Raw genomic sequence first — 21,784 nt, forward strand, 5'->3', positions numbered from 1 at the left:
TGTATATACATATATATATTATGGTATACTCAGACAAGAGAATAGAATACAAAGCTAAGAAACTGTTTCATTGTCATTTAGTAATGTCTATTCTCTGCAATATGGGGGAAAAATGGTACCAGTTTGGTTTTCAACCCAAAGCAATGATTTGAAAATTTTACATAGGTATCACCTGAAGCATTTAAAAAGTTATTTTTTAAAACATGCTTATTTATTTATATTAAGAGAGAGAGAGAGAGAGAGAGAGAGCAAGCATGGGTTAAGCAGAGAAAGAATCCCAAGCAGCCTCTGAGCTGTCAGTGCAATGCCCAGCTCAGAGCTTGAACCCACAAACCGTGAGGTCATTACCTGATCCAAAATCAAGAGTTGGATGCTTCATTGACTGAGCCACCCAGGTGCCTCTGGAGTCTTTAAAAAATTCTAATACCCACACCACACCACAGACCAGTCACATTAGGATCCATGGGAGTGGGAACCAGGAGTCAATGGTTTTAGATTTCCCCAAGTGATTTCCAGGAACAGCCAAGACAGAGAACCACTGAAGAGTGTCATTTACCCAAGTGATGACAGGTATCTCTATTAATTCAATTCGTGGTGTATTCACTGCCATTTTCACTTAGCACTCTGAGGGGTGATGTGATTATCCTGAGGGTATTTCTGGAGTCTAATAAAATCATAATCATTTAGGGAGCAAGTAGAAACAAGAGCCAGGTGGGAAGCAGAGGTTTTGTGAACCAGAGGGGACATTTTGTGTCATCAAACCTGAAGGAGCCCAAAGCATCCATCTATCAAAGTCAGAGGTGCTGAACCCTGAGTCTGGACAGCCCAAGCATGGCAGCAGAAGTAGTGGATATGCATATGAGTGAGGCATGCACCAAGGAAATTTCCTGGAATAATTTTCCCTGCAACTGGATCTTACAGGCAAAATGTAGTAGGATATTTGTGTGGGCCCACTCTGTTTAAAGAGATAGGAACACAGTTTACAGACCCCTATTTCTTTAAGTCTCTACGGTGATGATTCTTCTAATGAATTTTTTTTTTCTAGCTGGGAAATTCCTTTTATTATCATTTTGTCAAGGAAATAAACCACATTCATTTATCAGATACATTTTGAGAGTCTTTTCTGTGCTGGGTACACCATCAGTTGCTAAGGATACAACGATTAAATAGAAAGCAGTGTATGTCTGTGAGTGCCCATTATCTAGGTGGGGAAATGGATACATACATTAAGACCTTTTTAATAAAATGTGGCAGAAAACAATGCTACATTTGGACACAATTCTGTGAATCTGATGTTAACCCTAATGACATTAACCCTCATTGACTTCATTTTCCTTCTTCCGTTGCCATATTCCAGACTTTGTTTTTTTTTGTTTTTTGTTTTTTGTTTTGTTTTGTTTTGTTTTGCATATAATGCAAATTAATACTCTATTGGTTTGTCCTGCTCTTGTCATTTGGGAGATGTATAGAGTGAGCTATATAGGAAAGCAATGAAACGACCTCCAAACTCACACAGCTGTGATCAACTAGAGAGCATTTTCTCAAAGCCCTGTCGTGGACTTCCTAGTTGGCTTGTCCTTTTACCTCTTATTTGATCATTAAATTGCTTAACTTCCTTCGGGGGACTGGTGGTTTCCTGTCAACCTGTCATAATAGCAAAATATGTGACTGCATTCCTGAAAAATTCAGATCCTATCTGATGTTTAAAAGACTTATGTTTTCTACATTTATAGTCAAGGTCACCTGCTCTCAATTCTGTGAACTTAGTTCTCTGACAAAGTTCTTATACAATGTTTACTAAGTAAAGCACCCAGTCTCCACGACTGTTCAAAGCCCTCTCTAATGGTGGGCATATACCTTTGCCAAGTACTAGCCCACGAATATAGTCCCATCTTGTTCAACAGCCCATCCCCCTAAGTTGTGTTTACTAAATAAGAAAAGTTCTGTAACACGCTTTGCGCAGCACATGGGAAACTCTCAAAAAAAATGAGTTAACATGATACAGTATTCTGAAAAAGTTTAAGAGAAGTTCAATTATGAACAAGTTTGATTATGTGAAAGGGAGAGGAGTTGTCTTTAGAAACCACAAGGGGTGCAAGCACAGGGAGGTAGATGTCTTAGCAGTGGGGGAGGGCAGGCAGTTTGAGACCCTAAAGGTAAGAGCAGGGGGCAGCTTATCTGGAGTCTGGTATGTGTCACTACAGCGGCTACAATTCTTTACAGACGTTAACATAGGCCAAATTGCTACTGTTAGGAAATTCTTTCTTTCTTTCTTTCTTTCTTTCTTTCTTTCTTTCTTTCTTTCTTTCTTTCTTTCTTTCTTTTCTTTCTTTCTTTCTTTTCTTTCTTTCTTTTCTTTCTTTCTTTCTTTCTTTCTTTCTTTCTTTCTTTCTTTCTTTCTTTCTTTCTTTCTTTCTTTCTTTCTGTTTTTCTTATTTATTTTGAGAGAGAGGGAGAGAGCAAACACAAACCAGGGACAGGCAGAGAGAGAGAATCCCAAGCAGGCTCTGTGCCATCAGTGCAGGATCTGATGTGGGGCTTGAACCTACAAACTGTGACATCATGACCTGAGCTGAAATCGAAAGCTGGACACCTAACCAACTGAGCCATCCAGGCCCACAAAGCTGTTTCTTTTCAAATCTTTCTAAGTTTTCAGGGATGCTGTTTCTGTCACACTAGAATGGGTGGGGATGGGGGGTAGAGAATACCTGCTTTACCTACTTACATCTTGGGTCCCAGTGGTTATGTTTTAATCTTATGTTTTGTTACCTCTTTTTTCATGGATCATGATCCCTAATCTTTTACGTATCCTTTGTCTCTCCCCTCAACAAATTTATCTGCAGTTTCCATGTGAATTCTTTGGCCTCTTCCCTTTTTCTCATTTCTCTGACCCTTCCTTGTCGGTGACCTCATCATCTCTTTGCTGGATTATTGCACAGTCTCTCACTGAGACTTCCTCAGCCACTGCTGCGGAGGATCTAAGCTGAACTGTAACATGCTTACTAGAACTGTACTTTATATAAGAAATTCTAACTGTTGCTTTTATAATCATCCAGCAAGACTGAAGCAGCGAGAAAATGAAAGAGTCTAACAAGGCAGGTGAAATGGGAATGATCTGAGCAGAAGGGAAAAGATACTAAGACATAAAGGGACACGGATGCTCAAAATCAGCATGACAAACAATGTAGTCTGGTAGGTCAGTGATATTTACCAAATGCACCAAAGGCTTAAAGAGGTGGCAGATTTGCTAAACAATTACAGGGAGTCCAGACAGGCTCTGGGAGCCAGAAGTCTAAATTAGATTATCAAACATAAGACACCAAGTAAGCCGAGCTGCTTGGGCACAGCATTTGGAATACATAAACTGTAATAGTTATTCCTCCCAGGCTTCTACCTTAGGGGTAGAGTCAAGATTAAATGAACACAATAGTTTAAACACAAACATTCTTGTTTACATGACTCAAAAAGGTAAGAGGATTTATTTCTAGGGTGGCTCAGCTGCCTGGTCCCTCCTGATTGTATCTATGTACTACTTGTAAGTTAGGCGGGAGACTCAACGTGAACTAGAACCACCTTCCACTCCGTCTCTAACGATAGAAATATCAGAATCATCCTTAACCCCCCTTGTCTATTAGGCAGAAAGGCCATGCTGCTGCCTTCCCTCTTCTCTTGTTACTTGGCACGTGTACCAGTCCGGCCACCCTGCAGTCCACTCCACATGGCTACCAGTTATGCTAACAACCACCACGTCTGATCATGTCACCTCCTGCTTAAAAACCTGGGCAGACCTTCAGAGTGAGGTGCAGGGCTCTCAGTTTGCTCCCTGGAACCTCTAGAGTCAGGCCCCGTTGCATCAGCCTCCACCACTGATCTCCACAAACCCCAGCTCTAGCAGATGCATTTTCCAGTGCCCCACAGGACTTTCCAATGCTATAGTGTCCTTGTCCGTGCCTGGAACGTCCCTTTCTTCTATGTCTGACTAGAAAACTGGTATTTACTGAGTGGCAGTGCAGTTCTTCCCAAGAGTGGCTGGTCATGGCAGTCATCTGGAAGTTGCTTTCTTTTTTTTTTTTTTCCATGTTTATTTATTTTTGAGAGAGAGAGAAAGAGAGAGACAGAGAGAGCACAAATGGGGGGAGGGGCAGAGAGAGAGGAAGACACATAATCAGAAGCAGCCTCCACACTGTCAGTGCAGAGCCCAACACAGGGTTGGAACACACGAACCTCGAGATCATGACCTGAGCCGAAGTTAGATGCTTAACCGACTGAGCCACCCAGGCGCCCCTGGAAGTTGCATTTTTTTAAAAAAATTTTAATGTTTTTATTTATTTTTGAAGGAGAGAGAGACAGAGCATGAACAGGGGAGGAACAGAGAGAGAGAGAGACACAGAATTCGAAGCAGGCTCCAGGCTCCAAGCTGTCAGCATAGAGCTGGTGCGTGGCTCAAACCCATGAACCTGACCCAAAGTCGGATGCTTAACTGACTGAGCCACCCAGGCGCCCCTGGAAGTTACTTTTAAAAGACACACACACACACACACACACACACACACACACACACACACACACACTCCAGATCACGGGGCCATGCTGCAGAGTTGTGGATTCCTAATACTGTATATGGAAGCATATTTGAGAGTCATTTCTAAGGATAAGAACCACCAAAGTATATAAACATTAATACTTAGAGGCTTTTGATTTGAAGACACACTTTTTGCCTCACCTAAAATTGATTAAGTATCCACATTTTTGAGTGACAAAAGCTAAGAAGAGTAAAAAAAAATACATATTTATAAGTAGTTCTGTAGGCATTGAAATCTTCCCTATTTTACCCCAAGTCCTGTGAGTTTAGAATGGTGGGAGACCTCTGTGGGGGAAGGAAAGCATCTGACTCTGGTCCTCACATCAGCAGAAATGGGCAGAGCAATCCCATGGCTACCTGATCTTGGGAGCAGAGTGCTGAATTCTGTTTCTCAGCTCATGGTACAATTTCACTGTATGTCCATGCAAGGCCCTTCTCTTGTTTTATTGATTTATTAATAGGAACCCTGCCTATTGATCAGTTTCCTGTTTATTCCAAATTTCCCTGTATGTAGTCATTCTACAACATCTAATGTCTGTGTGTATACATTCTTGCATAATGGGTATTTTTTGTGTGCAAAAGTTTTGGTTTATGTAAACTTATGCAAATATTGTTAAGTCATCTATCTCATCTAGGTTCTTATGCCTGGTGTGCCATTTTGGAAAGAATGGGAAGCCTCAGAACCCTGTAATGGACATTTGTTACATTTTTAATGAAATACCTACTCTGTGTGACTGTAATAAAGGAGGGAATTGTGGCTGAGAGCTCTGGCCCTGGGTTCTGAATTCCAGGGCTCAAATTCTAGCTCCTCTACTTATTAGCTTCCTGGTCTTAGATAGGTTATTTAACTTCTCTTTTCGTTTAATGATCTGTAAAGCAGGGATACTTCAGCATGTATCTCAGAGGTTGTTACAAGGATTAAATGTGATACGCACATCTGGGCTGTTCCTGTTTTGGAGAAAAATCATACGACAGATGGTACTGCAAACTGCTTATACCTTCCATGTTCTTCTGGATCCTCAGTGATGCTCAGTGTCCCCCTTGGTTGTAGCTAGTTAAGTCCTTTTCGGCACTTCCTCACTAGATTTCCCAGATTCTCAAATTGCTTCATTCCCAGGAGGCTCACTTTCAGCAGATGACTTTGGCTTTTAATTTTTAAAGAGCTTAGAGATCATGAGATATGATATTTGATGCATTTTTCTTCTTCCAAGGAAAGAACCCATGCTCACTTCATGTTCTCTTGTTCTAGAGAAGTAGAAATTCTACCTGTTCAAGTTTGGGTCCTCCATCTGCATTAGAGAGTCAAGATCCCTGCCCTTGGGGAAAATAACATGCCAAAAGGGGCATATGCCAATAAACAAATAGACAACCCATCTAGAAAATGTTTTTAAACTGGCCAGAAGTGCTTTGAGGCTAACACAGTAGAGAGACCATTTGTGTGGAAAGGGAAAGCCTTTCTGAGGAGGTAACATCAAAGCTGAGATAGGCTGTCATGTGAAGATCAAAGAGCCACAAAGTCTAGATGGAGAGAACAATCTGCAAAAATATTCGGTGGGAAGGAGCTTAATCTGGGTGAGGAACAGAAGGTGGGCCAGTGATGCTGAAGTCCAGTAAGCAAGGGGGAACATAGTGGGTGATAAGGCCAGAGCAGCGCCATCCAGTAGAACTTTCTGTGATGACATCAATATTCTACCTCTGTGCTCTACACTATGTTAACCACTAGCCACATGTGCTATTTAAGTTCTATAAATTAAATAAAATCTAAAATTCAGCTCTTCAATCACACTAGCCACATGTGGCTCCATGAATATAAATATAAATATTTTTTTAAGTATATATTTTGTAACTATCACTAGCATTTCAAAGACTCAAGAGCCACATGTGGCTCGTGGTTATCGGTCAGTACCGGGTCAGAGGAGAAGCAAAGACAGCTCAGGGGGGTCTTTGCCCACTAAGGTAAGTAGTTTGGATTGTTTGCTGAGTGTGGTGAGAAGCCACTGGAGAGTTAGGAGCAAGAGACTATGGTGAGTGATTTACGTGTGAAAAGATCTCAGGCTGCTGTGAAGAGGGCAGAGTGGAAAGGCAATCTGGAGAGGCAAGAGAGACAGCAGGGAGACCAGTTATAGCCCTTGCAGTTGCCTGGGAGGGAGATAAAGATAGCAGGAGAAGGGTAGATGAGGATGTTGGAGTAGGGTAGCAGCAGGGAAGCAGAGAAGTGAATGGATTCCAGATTTATTTGGGGGATAGGTCCAACAGAAGTAACCGAAGACTTAGACGTGAGATGTGAAGGAAAGAAAGGAACCAAGGATGATGCCTACATCCTTTTTGATTTGAACAAACTTACTCCATTCCAAAGGCTATTAATTAGGCTTTCCCCATTTTTAAGGTGGATTACATTCCCTTTCTCTCTTCCAATTATGGATTCATTTTAATGACCAAACTTAGAGCATTTAAGATTGCTTGATGCTACTGGTGGGTTCTGCCTCTAACTTCACCGGCTCCATCGACGTTGCTGTTTCCGGGTCACCACTGACTTTCTTAGTGCCAAATAAAATGGCTAAGACTTTGTCCCAGCCCTGCAACACATGCAGTTGTCTGTCTACTCCCTCCACCCACTCTCTCTTGAGCCTCTTCCTGCCTCTCAACTAGTACCTTTGATGGGATTTTGTAGTGATGGTGGGGTTTGGAGCTGATAACTTTGAAGACAGGTCTATCTTAATTAAACCAGCAAACTAAAATCAGCTTAAACACAGAATACGTTCCACTTGCATCTACTTAAGACAATCTGTTCTCCATTATAAACTTTTACCTGGGAGACCAGTAGGGAAATCTCAAGTGGGCGGTCCAAGTGGGTGGTCTTCACTCCTTGACATCGAAGGTGGGTGGAGCCAGTGATGCCTGAGACACCAAGGAAGGTATAGGAACCAGTTTGTAGGCTATACCCAAGATGGTGTAGAAATAGTAGGAGGCAGAAGAGGCGAGATGCTCCCAACAGGTAGAGAAAGAGGGTTTGTGGTTCTAAACCTTGTCAGCTGGAACAGATGAGCAGATGCCTTTTTTTTTTTTTTTTTTTCCAAAGTGGAAATGTACAGTCCATGTCAGGCAGGAGAAGGCAGGGAATTTCCCTGAAACAAAGGGAGTTATAGCAGCTGCTCTGCTTGGGAATATTCCTTAAAGTCCCCAGGATGTGGACTAACCACAGTTGGCTCCAATTATAGCCATTAACCCCCGGAAATGAATGAGGGAAAAGTCCCCACTATTAGGAACAGTAAGAGAGAAAGAATCAATGTCCCCTTTTTCAGGCATGGCCTGTGCTTCCTCCAGCAATTTGGGTTTATTCGGAGGAGGCCTATTTAGATAATAAGAGGCCCCTTAGGTCTGGGTACTGACTTAGAGTCATAAAGGCCTGAACCTAGGGTACCTTTGTCTATTTGCCCTGTTTTCTGCAGAAGAGATCTAACTGCCAGATCCTATTGAAGCTATGCAGTGTTACAGAAGATCAGTCCTTTCCCAAATTTTGCAATTCGAATTCTTTCCAGTGGGTTAACAAAGCATTCCAAGAGAGAGTACTTGGGGACTGAAGAGAGAAAGTCCATTACCAAGAAAATCCCCCACACCCTGACTGCTGGGTGGCATCCCTTGCACAGGATATATCAAGGGTTCCTGAGGTGTCGAAGTGACCCAAGGCATCCTTGGAACAAAATTGCTCTGATCACTGATGCCATTAAAGGCCCCTGTAGAAGGGAGGCTGGCCCTCCCCCCGCTTCTGCATTGCATTCTAGACTACAGTGGGTGCTGACTTATGGACCAAGTTTGCCTTGCTGAGAAGGCCTTGCTGTGCTGTGCCATTGGCCGCCATGCTGCCGTTTTTAACCCATGTAAAACACTGGAAAAGTTTTGCAAAACTACCCAATTCTTTAGTTGAAGACAATGATGGAAAACAGTAAAGTTAGAAATCTCATCATGATCTCAGCAACATTCCAACACATGTAGTCCTTACAGCCAACTTCCTAGGAAACAGTCCTTGGTTGTTGTTGTTGTTATGTTTATTTATTTTTGAGAGAGAGAGAGAAAGACAGAGGGTGAGTGGAGGAGGGGCAGAGAGAGATGGAGACACAGAAACCAAAGCAGGCTCCAGGCTCTGAGCTATCAGCACAGAGCCCGATGCGGGACTCTGAACTCAAGGACTTTGAGATCATGACCTGAGCTGAAGTTGAACACTTAACTGACGGAGCCATGCAGGCTCCCCACCCCCACTGGGTTTTAATTCAATCGGGTACTGGTTTCAGCTGGCTCCGAGAGGAGGTCTTCTGGCCAGAAGTGGCCAGACCAGAGATGTGAAGGGGATCACATTAGACCAATGAGGAGGATCCTCATACAGGAGTCTTAAGATTGGTAGTTGTCCTGGTGACTTAGGTGGCTGTCCCGTGCCCAAGATAGACAACTTTGTATAAGGACAGGAATAAAGAGAAGGCGTCAACTTTCTGGATCTTATTACTATTCTGGCCAGGGTACTAACTTCCAGCCAAAAGGCAGGCTTTCCCCTCCCTGTAGAGTAGTCATGGGCTAGAGGATTGCAGTCTGAGCAATTGACATGGAAATGTTCCAATAAGACCGTACTCCTTGAAAAGCCCTGAAATGAGAGTAAAGGAAGAAAAGAGAAAGCACTCATGAACTTTGCACTGATAAGAGTCCAGATGAAAAGACTCAAAGCCCTGTATTTGGGCACCCAAATATGATGTGTTTTTGGAGTGATGTTGGGGTTTGGCGCTGACAGCTAAGCAAGAATTCTTGAGATGTCTGTTGGGCAAAAAAGGTGATTTTATGAAAGCACAGGGAAGGACCCGCAGGCAGAAAGAAATGCCAGGGAACCATGAGGAGAGACTAGTTATATACTTGGGAGTTGGGGGAGGTAAAGTTAAGGGAAGTTTCCACTGGGATTTTCATATGCTAAAGAAGACTCACAGATTACTAGAGGCCTACCTATTGTTGAGCTAAGGTTAGTTTTCTCTCTAGCAAAGTATTAACATTAAGACAGTAGGGAGTTCCTGGAGAAATGTTTTACTCTTCCTGCCTTAAGTATTTGTCAATGGGCTGCAGGTTATAAGGAAACTTAATTTTATCTGCCATTTCCTTCTTGCTTTTGTTTCCCACGTCACTGTGGAGAGGGGGGGTGATCTTGGGGCTCCAGGAAACTGACTATATAGGTTTCTGGAGATTAGGCTATTGATAAAAGTGCTTTTTTCTTGTGATTTACTAAGATATTTGTATACGGATGGGAACTAATGTCCTGCATGACTGGATCTCTATCAGAGATTGTTTTCCCCTTCCCTTTGTTCTTCAGCCTCCAGGAGTATCCCAGGAATGTCACACATATCCCACCCAGGGGAGGATATGTTTGCCACCCCTCAGCTTCCCTCATCACCTTCTCCTCAGCCTCTGCCTGCTCCCGAGCTGCCCTCCCAGTGCTCAGTCTTGTTTCTTCGCTCTTGCACAACCTGGGTCATTAGATCCACCCTGCCGTCTGCATTTCCCATCTCTATTCTGCGTCTCGCAAACCTATAAAATAATAGCACCAGCTGTTTCTATAAGCCAGGGACTTTGCTAATTGAGTTAAAAACGTTATCTCATTTAATTCTTCCCTGACTCTGTGGGGGCAGGTGTGACTTCTAATTGTCAGATGAAGGAGTGAAGGTTCTGGAAGGTGTTAAAACCTGCCCAAGCTCAAAGAATTAGAAGTGGCAGGGCTTGGACTGAAATCCAGGCCCATGCAGCTCTGCAACTGTTTTTAAAGTCAGTGCTTACTGCTGTCTGGAGCCCCAACTCAGACCTCACATTTCCAGATCTATACTTTGAGCCACCTTGAAATAACACATGTGTGTAACTCACACATCTGAAAATGGGCATGAAGCAAATTTATTATCACCTACTCTACGTTCTGGGAACCCCACGAACAAACAAAAAGGAGCAGACTAAAATATCTCCTCTCCTTGTATTCTTTATTTGGTTTCATGGTACAACCAACCCAGTTGCCCAAACTAGAAACGTCTTTGTCTTTTACTGTTTCTCTGCCTTCCTACATTTAGTTGATTTCCAAGTCCCTCAGGATATACTTCACAGGTGCTCTTCTGAAAAGGAAGTCCCATTCCTAGAGCCTGAAAGCCACACTTCAGCCTGCATTAGGATCACATGGCTGGCTTGTTTCTCCAGATCTCCGGACCCTGCATCCGATACCCAGAGTTTCTGATTCAGTGGGTTTGGGCTGGGTTCCGATATTCTGCATGTCTAAAAATGCTCCAGGAACCACGCTCAGAGAACCAGTGGTCTAGAGCAAGTCACGGATCTCAACCCACTAAGCACAGGGCAGGTGAGGTGGGATGTACAGTAGTGCTAAGTGCAGCAGAAGCACAGAGAAGGAGGGATTTGTTTGGCCTGGGAATAACAAGGAGGGCTTATTACAGGAGGAAAACACCAGTCAACCACCAAATGCCTGGGAATGAAAAACTGAGCCCGTTAGCCAATATCTCCATTACCCCGAGTCATATTTCTTTCCAGGCTCACAAATGCAATGTTAACACGTCATCCCTCTCATGTCTCTTGCCCCATTCTCCAGCCTCTAGTCTAAATTAGAATCTGCCTAGCAGCATCAGAGTCCACTCCCCTTTTCACGGGCTTTTGCAAAAAAATGATGAAATGACTAGCCTGCATTCAAACTGCCCAACAGGGCATGAAAGGGCAGAGAGAAAGCCAAGGAGAAAGCTGTGCCCAGCAGCTGTGGCTGCCTCTGTGTCTCCCGTCCTTCAGGACCTCACTCTGCTCCAGTAATTTGTAGAGCCCCATACATTTTGGACCCTGCCCTCCTAAGAGTTGTACATCACCACTGTCCTCCCATACTTGGTCTGAGGAGGATGCTTGGCTGTGGGTTGGAACTAACCAGAGGTACAAAAGATGGAGAAAGCTAGTGCCATGAGGATCGTGTTTATCTTCTCACTTCCTCCTGGCTTCTGTCTCTCTTCCCTCTTGCCACATTTCTGGACCTACAAGCAAGTACCTCTTTGCAGATAATCAACAACAACAATGAAAAAAATGAGTGACAGGACAGAGAAGTATAAGTCACAGGATTTTAATATTTGCAGAAAACAACATTTTAAGAATACAAAGTGAGAATGATTAAGGAAAAGGACAACTCCATAATCCCACCATGTTACTGTGTCCAATAAACTACAGACATTTTTTTTCAGGAATGGGGCTCCCAGCCCTTATATCTGTGTATATTTGTAATCAGAGTGTTGTTCAAAAGTCCTCAGCCCTGAGGTGCCTGAGTAGCTTAGTTAGTTAAGCATCTGAATTTGGCTCAGGTCATGATCTCTCAGTTCCTGAGATCAAGTGCCGTTTCAGGCTGTCCACTATCAGCACAGAGCCTGCTTTGGATCCTCTGTCTCCCTCTCTCTCTCTGCCCCTCCCCAGCTTGTTCTTTCTCCCTCTCTCTCTCAAGATAAAGAAATAAACTTAAGAAAATAAAAAAGAAAGAAAGAAAAGTCCCCAGCCCTTGCTGCCCATCTGAATCACAAGGAAGCATGGACTCCTGGACCCTCTCAGGATGGGGCTAAGGCTTATGTACCTCTATTTTTGTTAACTTTTTATTGAAGTAAACATATAATAAATGTGAACCTAGATAAATTTTTTTTTTTATTTTTTTAAATTTTTTTTTTTTTTTTCAACGTTTATTTATTTTTGGGACAGGGAGAGACAGAGCATGAACGGGGGAGGGGCAGAGAGAGAGGGAGACACAGAATCGGAAACAGGCTCCAGGCTCTGAGCCATCAGCCCAGAGCCTGATGCGGGGCTCGAACTCACAGACCGCGAGATCGTGACCTGGCTGAAGTCGGACGCTTAACCGACTGCGCCACCCAGGCGCCCCGAACCTAGATAAATTTTTACAAACTGAACAAGCTACAGATTAAGAAACAGATTTTCCCCAGCATCTCAAGAGAACCATTTGAACCCCTTTCTAGTTACTACTGCCCAGCAGAAGTTGTCAACATCCTCACTTCTAACATCATGGATTAACGTAGTTTGGAGAGTTAAAAAAACAAAAAACAAACAGAATTAAAACAGCATATACTTTTGTACCTAACTTCTTTCCCTCAACATTTAAAAAACTTTTTTCTTTTTAAACATTTATTTATTTATTTATTTATTTATTTATTTATTTATTTATTTATTTATTTTGAGAGAGACAGAGACAGCACAAGTGGAGGAGGAACAGAGAGAGAAGGAGACAGAGAATCCCAAACAGGCTCCGCACTGTCAGCGCAGAGGAGTCCAACGTGGGGCTCAAACCCACAAAACAGTGAGATCATGACCTGAGCCAAAACCAAGAGTTGGATGCTTAACTGACTGAGCCACCCAGGTGCCCCACTTTTTTAAAAAAAACTTTAAATCCAACTTAGTTAACGTATAGTGTAGTAATGGTTTCCGGAGTAGAATTTAGTGATTCATCACTTCCTAATGACACCCAGTATGCATCCTAAAAAGTGCCCTCCTTAATGCCCATCACCAGTTAGCCCATCCCCATGCCCACCTCCCCTAAATTCCACATATAAGGAAAATCATATGATATTTGTCTTTCTCTGACTGACTTGTTTCACTTAGCATAATACACTCTGGTTCCATCCACGTTATTGTAGATGGCAAGATTTCATTCTTTTTGATTGCTGAGTAATATTCCATTGTGTGTGTGTGTGTGTGTGTGTGTATACACCACATCTTCTTTACCCATTCATCAGTTGATGGACTCTTTCCATAATTTGGCTATTGTGGATAGCACTGCTATAAACATTGTGGTGCATGTGCCCCTTTGAAACAGCATCCCTGTATCCCTCGGATAAATACCTAGTAGTGCAATTGCTGGATCATAGGGTAGTTCTATTTTTAATCTCTTGAGGAACCTCCATACTGTTTTCCAGAGTGGGTGCACCAGTTTGCATTCCTGCCAGCGGTGCAAAAGGGTTCCCCTTTCCCTGCATCCTCACCAACATCTGTTGTTGCCTGAGTTGTTAATTTTAGCCATTCTGACAGGTGTGAAGTGGTATCTCATTGTGGTTTTGATTTGTATTTCCCTGATGATGAGTGATGTTGAGAACTTTTCATGTGTTTGTTGGCCATGTGGATGTCTTCTTTGGAAAAGTGTCCAATCATGTCTTCTGCCCATTTTTTCATTGGATTATTTGGGGTTTTTTGGGAGTTGAGTTTGATTAGTTCTTTATAGATTTTGGATACTAACCCTTTATCTGATATGTCATTTGCATATATCTTATCCCATTATGTATTTGGCCTTTTAGTTTTGTTGATTGTTTCCTTCGCTGTGCAGGAGCTTTTTATCTTGATGAGGTCATGATAGTTCATTTTTGCTTTTGTTTCCCTTCCTCCAGAGACATGTCTAGTGAGAAGTTGCTAAGGCTGAGTCCAAAGAGGTTGCTGCCAATTTTCTCCTCTAGGATTTTGATGGTTTCCTATCTTACATTTAGGTCTTTCATCCAATTTGAGTTTATTTTTATGTATGATATAAGAAAGTGGTCCAGGTTCATTCTTCTGCATGTTGCTGTCCAGTTTTCCCAACAACATTTGCTGAAGAGACTGTCTTTTTCCCGTTGGATATTCTTTCCTCCTTTGTTGAAGGTGAGTTGGCCATACATTTGTGGGTCTATTTCTGGGTTCTCTATTCTGTTCCATTGATCTATGTGTTTTTGTGAAAGTACCATAGTGTCTTGATGATTACAGCTTTGGGATACAGCTTGAAGTCTGGAATTATGATGCCTTCAGCTTTGGTTTTCTCTTTCAACATTACTTTGGCTATTTGGGGGTCTTTTCTGGTTCCATACAAGTTTTTTTTTTTGTTTTTTTTTTTTAACGTTTATTTATTTTTGAGACAGAGAGAGACAGAGCATGAATGGGTGAGGGTCAGAGAGAGAGGGAGACACAGAATCTGAAACAGGCTCCAGGCTCTGAGCGGTCAGCACAGAGCCCGACGCGGAGCTCGGACTCACGGACTGTGAGATCGTGACCTGAGCCGAAGTCGGCTGCTTAATCGACTGAGCCACCCAGGCGCCCCTCCATACAAGTTTTAAAATTGTTTGTTCTAGCTCTGTGAACAATGCTGGTGTTATTTTGATAGATATTGCATTGAATGTGTAGATTGCTTTGGGTGGTATCAACATTTTAACAATATTTGTTCTTCCTATCCAGGAACATGAAATGTTTTTCCTTTTTTTGGTGTCTTCTTCAATTTATTTCATAAGCTTTTTATAGTTCTCAGTGTACAGATCTTTTACCTCTTTGGCTAGATTTATTCCTAGGTATCTTATGGTTTTTGGTGCAGTTGTTAATGAGATCAATTCCTTGATTTTTCTTTCTGCTGCTTCATTATTGGTATATAGAAATGCAATTGATTCCTGTACATTGATTTTATATCCTGCGACTCTGTTGAATTCATGTATCAGTTCTAGCAGTTTCTGATGGAGTCTTTCAGGTTTTCCATGTAGAGTATTATGTTGTCTGCCAAGAGTGAAAGTTTGACTTCTTCCTTCCAATTTATATGCCTTTTATTTCTTTTGTTGTCTGATTGTTGAGGCTAGGTCTCTCAATCTTATATGAGATTTATCCATATTATTGCAGACAGTTGTGATTTGTTCATTATTATTGCTATATAGTATTTCATTCTGTAAGTAAACTACAATTTATTTTTTCACTTTACTATTGATGGGCATCTAGATGGTTAACAACTGATAATTGAGATATATTAAGAACTTCTGTTCAACAGAAGTCACCACTAAAAGAGTAAGATGTAAAGGAAAATATTTCCTCTCTCTCTCTCTCTCTCTCTCTCTCTATATATATATATATATATATATATATATATATAAAACAAAGAACTTGTGCCTTGAATATGATACATATTATAACATATTAATAAGTCAGAGAATCCAACTCAATTAAAAAATACTTGACACATCTCAATAGAAAATATACAAAATGACCAATAAACATACATTCAACTTCATTTGTGTTTCAGGATATGCAAATTAAAAAAATCACTGAAATGGTTGAAATAGAACAGAATACCAACAGATGGTGAAGATATGGAGCAATGGAGATTCTCAGACACTGCTGATGTGATTGTTAATTTGTATAACCGCTTTGGTAAGCTATTTGAGAGTATCTACAAATATCTGTATCTATATCTATATCTATATCTATATCTATATCTATATCTATATCTATATCTATACCTATATCCCCAAAAAGATGAATACAAGATGTTCTTAGCAGCACATTTGCTGTGGCCCCTAAAAACCATCTTTCTTTTTAAGATGCCCTACAGGTGATTTTGAGGACCAGTCAGGATTGAGAACCATGACAATGTCAGATGCACTTCCGATAGAACTTAAATTTAAAATTTCTTTTTGTGTAGTGATTTAATTTCTTTTTGTGTACTGATTTCCTAATATGATAGGAAAATCATAAGCCATTCCCTTTCTCCTTTTAAAGAAATAAGGTTAAATGATGAAAATGGCTAAAACTGATTTATTTATAAAATACTTATTTTTTTAATTTGTTGAAATACTAAATATTTTAAAGAATTTTTTTCTTACGTGGTAGAATCTTAAGAGGTCTTTGGCACTGATGGTAGGATCTAATTTGGAAAGAGATCAAAGTCAAGAAAAAGTAATGATAATCCCTTAGTAATAAGTTTGTACTGTAATATAATATAACTTGGTCCTCAGCTGAATCCTGAAATTAAAAAAAAAAAAAAAATGGAGACTGGAAACTATTTCCCTTCCAGGGGAAGCCACCTATTCCTCAAGCGACATCACCAGGGCAACCATCTTTTAAGTCAGTCTCTCACTACAGAGGCCCCAAATGGGAGCCAGTTTCTCTTCTGGATGTTAATTGTCCCAACCCTCCTGATAGCCCTGGAGGTGTTTTTCTCCCTGCTATTTGACAGGTGAAGGAGTTGTGGTATTAACATTTAATGGAGAAGGGGGTTGTGATTAGGGGGGAAGAGTCTCATAATGCCGTTTAGGGAGGTGATAAAATTTAAGAAACACTGCTGTAGCTACATATTAGAGAGAGGAGGGTACTATAATTAGGTTTTAGCCTGTCACTGAAAATCCATTTTCCAGTGGGACATGACAGGGCTGAATTTTGCATAATTTTACCTGGAAGAAAGTCTTACTGTACCTTGGGAAGAAATACAGCATTTCCCATTCAAATAATCTGGGCCTGCTTATAGTGAGCACCATCATTATGTCATTCTTTGGTCCACAAGTCTGTCCTGAAGATCCTGTTGGGCATTCCTGAGCTAGCTAGCTGCAGAGTTATTAGTAGGTCTAGGAGGTTAGGAAACTGGAGGACTGGTAGAGGGTGAAAAATATGATTGCAAGTGCTTATGAGCAAGGCAGTTTAGCACTGATTTACCCTGCTAGGGTCTGGGTATGCAAAGTTTGGTCCTCAAATGGCAGAATTAGCACCACCTGGGAGCTTGTTAGAACTGCGTCATCGCTGGCCTCATCTCTGGCCCCACTTCAGCCGTACGGAGTCAGGAAGTGAAGTTCACAAGACTCCCAGGTGATTTGTATGCACATTAGATTTTTGAGAAGCACAACTTTAGGCTAGTGGTTCTCAGCACTGGCAACAATTAGAATCACCTGGAGAGACTGACCACTTTCAGACCCTCAGGCCCGACTCAGGACTATATAGATTAGGAGCCTGCTCAGGTAGGCTCTTGTGGGTGGGTGTTTTATGCTGAGTGACCTGATTTATGGTCTGAATAGATCACTCTGCTGCTCTGAGGGGTAGTCTGTGAATGTGTGTGTGGAAGTGGGACCGGCCCAGGAATGGAAGCAGGGAGACCTTCCATATATGCTCTGTCAAGCCGGGAAAAAACTGGATCAGTGTTTTTTTTTTTTGTTTTTTTTACTTACACCTCTAGGCTTCCCTTCAAGGTAGAAAAAAGATTGCAATTTCACTTACCATATTATGGCCCACATCCTCACCTGGACTCTGTGCTGCACAGGAGCATTGCAAGTAATCTACATTTTAAGAAGGTCACTTGGCAGCAGCATATCAAGAGTGGATTCCCCAGGAACAAGGGAGGAAGTAAAGAAGCTGCTTAAGTGGCTTTCCAGGAGAGACATGATGGTGGCTTCATCTAGGGCGGGTAGCAGAAGAGACCAGAAGAGTTGTATTTTGACTGATTTTTGAACCACAGTTGCTGATGGAATTGGATTTGGTAAGTCAAAAGAGGATTCCTTGGCATTTTTAATTTAAACCAGGCTTTAAAAAACCTGTTAATATGGTTAATTGTATCCTTTAAAATTTTTTTTAATGTTTATTTATTTTTGAGAGAGAGAAAGAGACAGAGCACCAAGAGACACAGAATCTGAAGCAGGCTCCAGGCTCTGAGCTGTCAGAACCCAACACAGGGCTCAAACTCACAAACCACAAGATCATGACCTGAGCCAAAGTTGGATGCTTAACCAACTGAGCCACCCACGCACCCCTATCCTTTCTATTTTTAATCCAGATTTCCCTCTCTCACACACACACAATTATATAATGCTTTGGATAATTAAACTTTCAGAGCCCTAGGAGTATCTGAACACTGTTCTCACATCACTTTTCTATCTGTGTTGTGACTCTCAGATTTACTATATGTGCCAAATCCGAGCTTAGTGTTCAGTGTTGGCCCACTTTGTGCTTGTTGAAACTCAGGCATTGCAGTTCTCTTGGAAAAAGCAGGGTTTCTCAGCCTTAGCACTCTTGATACTTTGGGCTCCATAATTACTTCTCTGTTGTGGGGACTATCCTATACATTGCAGGATGTTTCATAGCATCCCTGGCCTCTACTCATTCAATTCCTGTAGCACCTTCCCAGTTGTGACCACCCAAAATGTCTCCAGATGTTAACAGCTATGATCCAGAGGGTTAGATTGTCCCAGGTCAAAAACAGCTCAACCAGAGCTGGGAGGAGGACTTGCAGTGTAAGTTTTTGGTTAGTTAGTAGGATTGTTCCTCAAAGGGACTATGCCTTCCTTTCATTTAAGGTGCTTTGGGTCTTTGAACTGATTTACATCTGGCAGTTGGCTGAGGGTCCACAATTCTTTATTGCTAAGTAAGGTATGACTTCTTTTCACCACACTGCTTCTACAAATCAACAAGACACTAGTAGGGGATATTTACTTCTGTTCTAGGAACATGATGATCAACTATTGGATGTCCTATGGGTCAGACTTTGGTGATGACTTTCGGTTTTGCTGTCTGTTATGGTAATATCTTCCTCATCTTTTGTTATTAAAAAAACAAACAAACAAACCTCTGCCACCCCAGGATCTCATAATTCCCATTGAAATCAGGGACCCCAGTTTGATGGCAACATTACTTCCTTTCATTTCTAACATTTAGACAACAGCCATCACAGAGTTCTTGATTGATGCTAGGCTTCTTTCCCTAATGTGTTTCTTAAAGCCTTAGTGAAAGGTGTATCCTCTGGGCTATTCTGAGGAACATAGAGGGTATTACATAATAAATCTCCTTAAGCATATCATTTTCCCTAATCCTTAGGATCCTTTCATCAGTATACCAAGACGGTTATGAAACTTCAAATCCATTTAGGACAGAGTGTCTCTAACTCCAGGTTTTAGTAACCAACCAACCAACCTTTCCAAGACATTCACAGCTCCTAGAGCCAACACATTTATTCCAGAAACTCAGCCTAGTGCACCAAAAACAACTGATTTCAGAAGGTCCAACATTGTATTTCTTCTCTGATCCAGTACAACTTAGGATCCATTCTCATGCACAATACTGAGGTTCTGTCAATATTAATTGACAAAATCTTGCGTGTGTGTGTGTGTGTGTGTGTGCATTGAACTTCTTATGAGTTATACTTTATAGCTTCCCTCCTGGGACCTTCTGGGACTTGAACAAGTATAGAGGAAATGAGAGGCATGAGGGTAGTTCTTGAGGAAGAACAGTGGTTTCCTGCAAGGTAATTCCTTTAGGAGAAGATGTTATAGCTTCTTCCTACTAGGGAAGACCAATCTCTTCAGAGGTGGAAGGGCTGCTTCTGTTGGCAAAGGAGGATCAGTAGAATTTAGGGGTTCAAGGTCCTCAGTTTTATTGGATTCTGCTCATATGTTCCTATCCTCAATTTTAAGTCCTATTCCTACTCAGTCTATGTCCTGACCTTAACATGAGAAACCCTGAAAAGTTCAGAATTCAATTTGCGTTGTAATTCAGCTCCCCACAGAATTGAATTTCATGTTTGCTTTTCAGAAATCTTGACTCTAGAACAGGATATCTCTATCTTTGAGGACAATGATATATCCTTAAGCTCATCAATTTCTTTCCTCATGTTCTTCAGTGCACTTAGTAGCAGCCGCTCAATCCCAAACTACTTTTTTATTCTTGCTGAAATCTTTGGTAACAATTAGTTCACTCAAATCCTTCCCTTTTATTGACACTTGATTACAGGTGTCTACAGGTGATACTTCAAGTACTCTTTTGCATGTCATAAACTACCAGTGTCTCCTCTACTATTGCCTCTCTAATTATATCAGAAAATCAATTCCAGATAGCCCCAAACTAATTTAGAGTGCCATCCTTAAGGTTCTGTTCCCCTGGAACCATAACTGATACAGCATCAATTCTGTATCAGTCAGAGTTAAATAAGAGTGATATGAAATGCATGATCTTGCTGGATTTAGATCTTCCACAATTGGGGGAGGTGATGAAGAAGTCTATAGAAAGCTGCTTCTGGTATGCCTAGTGGTAGGCCTGAGGTCCATGCAGTCAGTAGGTCCAGGAATTGGGAAGAAAAGCTGAGTGTGAATCAGGGGAGAGTGGTTATGAACTGGAACCACTTGTGCCTCCAGCTTGATCATGTACAGGACCTCCCTCCCCTCCCCCACCTCCTCCAGCACCTGACCCAGGACTTGGAGAAGCTGAAGGAGGAGATACAGAGGGAGCTGGAGAAGCCAAGGGCACAGCTGCTGCCCCCCTCCTACAAGGTGAGCCAACACATCTGTAGCAATACAAGTGAACTGCCACAGGGTACCCTGCACTGACCGCTAGATCTTAATGGCTGCTGCTTTTTTTGGAAGTTGAAATTTCACGCAAGCTTTTCTTACATCCCACTATAACCCACCACTACACAGGAAGGGAATTCTGGGAAATAAAGTTCCAATTTAGCTTAATTAACACAGTAGAAAGCTACCATAGACGGGGTTGGATTTGAGCTTGATTCTGGGACTAGAGCTGACAGCAGTTGTTGATGGATTGGATTTGGTAGATTAGGGATGCAGAATTACCTGTTAATTTTTGTTGGAATGCTTTTTCTTATTGATTATTTTTTTAAGGTTTATTCATTTTTCAAAGACAGACAGAACGTGAGCAGGGGAGGGGCAGAGGAAGAGGGAGACAGAATCTGAAACAGGCTCCAGGCTCTGAGCTGTCAGCACAAAGCCCGACGTGGGGCCAAACTCACCAACCGTAAGATCATGACCTGAGCTGAAGTTGGACTCTTTTTTTTTTTTTTTTCAATATATGAAATTTATTGTCAAATTGGTTTCCATACAATACCCAGTGCTCATCCCAAAAGGTGCCCTCCTCAATACCCATCACCCACCCTCCCCTCCCTCCCACCCCCCATCAAACCTCAGTTTGCTCTCAGTTTTTAAGAGTCTCTTATGCTTTGGCTCTCTCCCACTCTAACCTCTTTTTTTTTTTTCTTCACCTCCCCCATGAGTTTCTGTTAAGTTTCTCAGGATCCACATAAGAGTGTAAACATATGGTATCTGTCTTTCTCTGTATGGCTTATTTCACTTAGCATAACACTCTCCAGTTCCATCCACATTGCTACAAAGGGCCATATTTCATTCTTATTGCCACGTAGTACTCCATTGTGTATATAAACCACAATTTCTTTATCCATTCATCAGTTGATGGACATTTAGGCTCTTTCCATAATTTGGCTATTGTTGAGAGTGCTGCTATAAACATTGGGGTACAAGTGCCTCTATGCATCAGTACTCCTGTATCCCTTGGGTAAATCCCTAGCAGTGCTATTGCTGGGTCATAAGGTAGGTCTATCTTTAATTTTTTGAGGAACCTCCACACTGTTTTCCAGAGCGGCTGCAC

At 41.7% G+C, this 21,784-nt stretch overlaps 1 protein-coding gene across 2 annotated transcripts in view; it reads left to right on the top strand.

Moving 5' to 3' along the window:
• LOC147583253 (uncharacterized) overlaps window positions 1–21,298 on the top strand; it is a 77,314-nt gene extending 56,016 nt beyond the window's left edge. Inside the window, exons 6-8 of one of the 2 annotated variants that reach the window (XR_015246883.1) lie at window positions 15,657–15,784; window positions 17,577–17,876; window positions 20,521–21,298. The gene's annotated coding sequence lies outside the window, so the exon portion shown is untranslated. The remainder of the gene's footprint in view (window positions 1–15,656; window positions 15,785–17,576; window positions 17,877–20,520) is intronic. The other variant, XR_015246880.1, reaches the window with a different exon arrangement.
• The last annotated feature ends 486 nt before the right edge of the window (window positions 21,299–21,784 follow it).

The sequence above is a fragment of the Puma concolor genome, chromosome A2, assembly GCF_028749965.1.
Source record: "Puma concolor isolate L17-30 chromosome A2, mPumCon1.1.hap2, whole genome shotgun sequence".
NCBI lineage: Eukaryota > Metazoa > Chordata > Mammalia > Carnivora > Felidae > Puma > Puma concolor.